Source organism: Haemaphysalis longicornis, unplaced genomic scaffold, assembly GCF_048455015.1.
Source record: "Haemaphysalis longicornis isolate Haplotype H1 unplaced genomic scaffold, Haemaphysalis longicornis Haplotype H1 scaffold_4, whole genome shotgun sequence".
In the NCBI taxonomy this organism is placed as follows: domain Eukaryota; kingdom Metazoa; phylum Arthropoda; class Arachnida; order Ixodida; family Ixodidae; genus Haemaphysalis; species Haemaphysalis longicornis.
In genome coordinates, this window is record NW_027526361.1 from 66,719,774 (window position 1) to 66,725,664 (window position 5,891).

Consider the following 5,891-nt stretch of genomic DNA (forward strand, 5'->3'; position numbering starts at 1 on the left):
GATATAGAGAAATGGCGGCGCCCGCAGGTCCGGTGGCCGCGTTTTCGCGCCACTCGAGCCTTTCTACCGCTGTGATACCCCTACGATGAAGCGAGGATGGCTGTTACAAGACTTATTTGTCGGCGTGAGTCGCGGAGGCTGCGGCGAGCCCATTTGTGACTGGCAGCGCTACACGGCCAGTTCTTCTACGACCAGCGTCAAGTTCGCATGTTGGACCGATGCCCCGGCGCCAGTGAAAGCGAACTCGGTGAGTATACTCCCGTAACGGTTTCCGTGTTTTCATTGGATGTATCTTTTCGCTGGGGGCTTTTCAATTTGAAATTGCAGCATTCGAGAGGGATTTTCGTTACCCGACTGGTTGCTTCGCTGGACGTTTTCTGTTGCCCGCGATGGCAATTGAATGAAATCACGGGCTTGCGTTCGCTGCGTCAGATTAGAGCGGACGATCGTGAAAGCCCGTACATTATAACGGATAACGGCGCTCGTGGCCTGCTTTCTGCTCTGCGCGCCTTCGTCGTGTGTTGAGCGTTTTGTTTACGCTGTTGGCTGCATCGGGCGCACTTTTTTCCCAATAAAGTCTTATATTATCGCGCTATTCTCTGGGTATTATCATTTTGTTTCAGCCATCGGGAAATATTCATTTTTCTCGCTGCATATATTCGGAATGGTGTCTAGTTTATTGGTCTTATAGTAATACATCCGGATAAACACAATGTGTGTGCTGCAGAAAAGTAGTCCGCTAAATGCTGCCCGAAATTTCTAAACTCACTTCTGTCCAGCGCAAGCCTCTTTTTTTGTGAAAGTTTGCCTTACCGCACAATAAAAAGTTTTTATATCTACAACATTCTTCATTTTTGTCATTCTTTTCCTTGAGTGGGTAAATTTGGCGTTAGTCATTTTGAGGTAGCGGGGCATTGTCACCATGTTAAGTGGGTTTATTATTCCCATTCGCACAAATCAGTCGTTTATTTATTCGCGTGGTATTGCAGGGCAAATGGTTGTCTCGCGTTATACTAGTGTAGTGCAGTAAAGCGATTTACAGAATGGTGGCATGTATGAGCCAGCATGCAGGCTGCTTGATTGTTGTTGTTTTTCGATGATACAGAAATTGTGACGAATTACACAGAGACAAGTGCAGGTGTAAAAATGGGTGCTGCACCCTCATCGGTTCCTGGCTGTAGGAAAAGTGTGGTTGCATCTGGCTACCTATGCTATGACTTATGAGCACTATTGTTTTTCTTGCAGGCAGTGTTCCTTGAGCTGACAACCAGAACTCCCCTGCACATGAGACAACTTGAAATGCAGTCTGATTTCCGTGGAAACAACGGTATGAAAATGCAATAACTAAAACTCATTCATTCAAATATTCTTTGTAAAGATGGCACCCAGGCCTGCGCAGACAAAAGTATGATTCACTTGTAAAAATGCGAGGCCTTACTTCAAGTGTTATGATGTTATATTTCGTATCTTATTTCGCCTCATGTTTAATGACTCTTTCTATCAGTTCGTTACTACATGAACTTTATGAATGCACATAACGATTTCCCCAGCATGGAGCTTTGTAGTTTTTCAGTTTTTGCAGAGCCAACAAGAACTCTTTTTCGAAAAGAGCTCTTTAAGAAAGCTCCAGTTGTTAGTGAGGGCTTGTGCTGTGTTCTTTTCTTCGTCTTGTCAAGTTTGGGGTCTTCTTTCATTATGAATGTATACCAACTGCCCAGCTCTAAAGCCTATTAAATTTTAACCCAAGTAACCCTTTGATTCATTACAGGTACAGACCTCCCGGGAATGCCACTTGAAGATCGGCGCAAGTTCTAGATGTATCCTATCCCACAACACATTTCAACGAAGAAAAAATGTAAGTTGTCGATTCCTTTTTACGAATAGCCGAGGAAGAAACCACTGGTAGAAGAACACCTTACTGAAATGAAAAACGTTTCGGCTTCCACGTGGGATCCTCGTTCAAAATGAAACTGCCAGTACAAGGGGGGGAGGGGGGGGGGCGGAGGCAGATGTTTAAGTACAGCGAAAAATGTGACGCAGACGGCGTCAGCATCGTGAAAGCACGTTTCCTGGGTTTAGGGCGACGTTCGCTCTGTTGCGTGTAGTAGTGATTCCACATGAAGGTGCGGAAATGTTTTTGCTTTCTCTTTTGCAAACGTATGTCAGTTTATCTCGTAGCCCAAAGTTTCTGCCTGTTCTGGGTGAGCATGCAGAAACATTTCGCGAGATAAACAGGAACACGGCACGATTAAAATTCGGGAAGGTTGGCCGATATGACTATAGTGGCTTTGCGTTGTTGTGAACAATGAGGCCAAATTACTCTGTGTAACGATTACTGAAATGATGTGAAATTATTTGAAAGGCCCTAAATCACTCCTTCTCTGGTGTGACCTTTCATTTCATTCTCTGGTCTCCGTCTTCATTTTCGTGCAATATAGTTTTCGTACTTCACATGCCTGTGATTTGGTTGAGGGGCTTATGGTACACTGGATTTTGTTCTTTTTCTGAAATTTTCTGTAGATGGCTCTTCAAGGTGGGGAAATCCAAGTGACGGCCCCTCACATATATACCTCCATCTGCGGCAGCAGGGAACAAGTCATTCAGATGACCTCGGGGAAATCTTCAGCGTGCCCTGATTTTGTGCCTGCTTGTGTACTACGTAAATTGCGAAGCTTATCTCTGAATGTTTCCAAGCGCCTTTTTTCATGCAGGAAATTATAGATCCCATTTAAAGTTTGTCCAAAAGACAGATCGCAATTGGCCTAGAAAGTTGTTAGTGCTGCATAAAAAACCATAACTTGGCGTGGGAATCACAACTCAGGTGGAACTGTAAAGAGGTACCTAAGAGGGAAGTGTAAAGATGGATTCGTAAAGACAAGTGAATTCCAGTGTAATATTAGACTCTCAGTGAAACAGAGAATGCAGGGAACATAGCCATAAACACTGCTTTGTATAAACAGTGAATTTGTAATAAATGTTCTTTCTACTTTCCCACATTCTGTGTTTTTTCTGTGGGGAACCATGACAATAACGCTGTACTGGGAAAGTGCACCTCTGAGAACCATCTTATATATGTAGCTCAAACTCGAATTCGTCTGAAATTGTTCAATTGCAGTACCAAACAATTTGAAATACTTTGCATACATCAAATATTGAGGTAAAGAATCTGTATATTTGGCCATGTTTGTGAAGCTGTTCACGTAACATTTATTAAATAGGTTAAATAAGGATATATGAATAAACCGAGTTTTACCTGGAAGTCTAAAGCAATATAGGAAACACCAGTTCGCCCAGGAATCCGCACTCGTCTAATATTCATTAAGGAACGATAATTACATTATGGTGGTTCGCAGCTTTGCTTTTTAATAAATAGCCCACAGGTGTTTCATAATAATAAATGTGAATGTTCAAAACTACTGATGCCAAAATTTTTAAAATGTGCTCCTGTTAAATGCGCAAATATGTGTGCATGTACTTCAATTCTCTTTTGATAATCATGGCCTAAGTTGTCAGACAAGAATTTTGGGCTTAAGGCTATGTTATAACTTTGGCGTCCTTTTGAAGTATGCTATCAAGAGCATGTTTCCACTAAAGCTTGGTTTCACTAAAGCCTAATGTTGTTTAACTAAAGCTAAAATTCATACCCGCAATTTATTAAAAGACCTATCATGCATGTTTGATTCTGGTTTCTTAAACGGCACAAAGCTGATGCGAACATTAAATTTAGTTATGCCTGTTTATAAGACTTAAGCGTTGCCAATACTCACAAAGATTTTTGGGTGACAACTTTGGTAACGATTATCGAACAGGTAATGCAATGCATATATATTAAGACAACATTTTCCAGCTTTTTAGTACCGCAATATTAGGAATTGTAAAAGTAACCTCTCTTTTAGCCGCAGCAGTGTGGCCGGAAGTTTGTTCAAGGGACGGACAAAAGACACCCGGCGCAAAAGTTTAGACGGCGCAATGGACAGCATGGTCGCACATATCGTCTTCCACTAACGCGATATTTGTTTACCACGCGGGAAAGGCGCCTTTGGGGCGTCGCCGCAGCGGCGCCGGCGAAAGCGCGCCTGGCGCGCAACATGACACCTTCCAGGTGTGTGACCTTGGACGGCGGTAGATGTAACTTATATAAAGGTATACATGCTGAAAGCGGCAAAGTAACCGATAACTGAGTAACCCTTACGTGTATACGTATATAAGGGTTACGAAGGTATAGGTTACATTTGTACCTTATAAATTATAGGTTACAAAAATTCGAAAATGTATACCTCTATTAAGGGTTACCCAGCTTAGAGTGTACCTTGTGTGTGTGTTGTTCTTTGCAACGCCGCCTGTATAAAAATGCCTGATACAGGCGGCGTTATACTTACCTTCCCGCTCAAGAGGGGCTGTGGCTGACGTTGATACCGAAAGTAGTCAAGAGAGGGTGCCGCAGCACCTGGAAAGGCCTATAAAGAGACCCTGGATTGAGTTTTCTATATTTCAGGGTAAATTTTGCGTTAATTCATTGGTTTACTTTTTAGAATTATTGTGTACTTATTTGAGGCCCAGCAATGGCAGCGTCCCTGGCAACGGCACAGCGTAAAGGTCACCTTCATCACTTTGCATATGCGTAACGTATGCGTCTGCTGCGCAATGGAGTAGACATTAGCTTCGTAACGCGAGGAATCCAGGTTTGATCCCCACCAGGGGAAACGGCATTCTTTTCGAAGCCTCTGTTTTTAGGTGTGGGACGCCGTGATCCCGGACGAGCCATGACGACAACCCGGGCCCATAATGTGCTCCGCGCTTAAAACGTTGCTACGAGCCTAGACAGACGCCTGCCCGAAAGTACATGTGTAACCTCTCCAATTCCCCCTTTCTCATGCTGATTTCACCCACACCAGCCCTTTCTTGAATGAGTGAGGGAGTGAGGAGGAGGAGGCAAAACGTTTTATTGAGCAAAAAAAGAAAGAAAGAAGGTGGGTGGCGTCCTCAGTTCAGGAAGCCGCGCGCTTCCGCAGCCCGGGTGGCCCGGTTGATCAGGCGTTGCTGGTCCTCCGGGTGCAGGCTGGTCAGCGCGCGTTCCCACCGCTCAGGGGATGGGGAAGGGAGGGGATCGGGATGGTGCGGGCAGAACCATACAAGATGGGCTGTTGTGGCGGGGAGGTTGCAGGAATGGCAGAAGTAGGAGAATGTGGTAGGGGAGATGTGCGACAGTACGGTACAGTTGAAGTATGTGCCTGTCTGTAGCCGGCGCCACGTCCGGGCCTCTGCTGTAGTGAGCGACGGGTGGGGAGGGGGGAAGTGGAAACGAGTGTGGCGGTAGTGGGCAAGCAGGTCGGTGTATCTGAGTGGCAGAGGGTGGAGGGATGGGGCGGATGCCAAGTCGTCTGTCTTTGGACGGGAATCCCGGAAAATGAGCTCACGGGCAGCGGCATGTGCCGCCTCATTCCCTGGTAGGAAGGCATGCCCAGGTGTCCACACTATCTGGATGGTTGGGGGAGTCTTGAGGGATTGAAGTATCTTGAGAGCCTGGTAGGGAATGCGGCCAAGAAGGTAGTAGCGGCAGGCCTGCTGAGAGTCTGTTAAGATGGTGAGGTGGCCCGTACTTGTAGTGGTGGTGGCTGCCAGGGCTATGGCGGTTGCTTCTGCTGTTGCGGTTGTGGTGTTAGGTAAGGTGGCCGAGGTGAGTATAGCACCTGTAGAATCCGTGACTGCCAGGGTGGCACGAGATGTGAAATTGCAGTGCGCGATGTCGGTGTATCTGCTGTCTGGTTGGCCAGAATAACGTCTGTTGAGGTAATTGACCCGAGCTTCACGGCGGCCCTTGTTGTACTCTGGGTGCATGTGGCGCGGTATGGGGGTTACTCTGATGAAGCTACGTATAGGTTGCGGGAGAT

General features: G+C 45.8%; 1 long non-coding RNA gene across 1 annotated transcript; it reads left to right on the forward strand.

Annotated features, from left to right (window-relative positions):
• The first annotated feature begins 1,243 nt into the window (after positions 1–1,243).
• On the forward strand, positions 1,244–3,294 carry LOC144180382 (uncharacterized). Its single transcript, XR_013324388.1, has 3 exons — positions 1,244–1,327; positions 1,769–1,855; positions 2,521–3,294. It is a non-coding gene; the product is annotated as an uncharacterized LOC144180382 (long non-coding RNA).
• Positions 3,295–5,891: the final 2,597 nt, after the last annotated feature.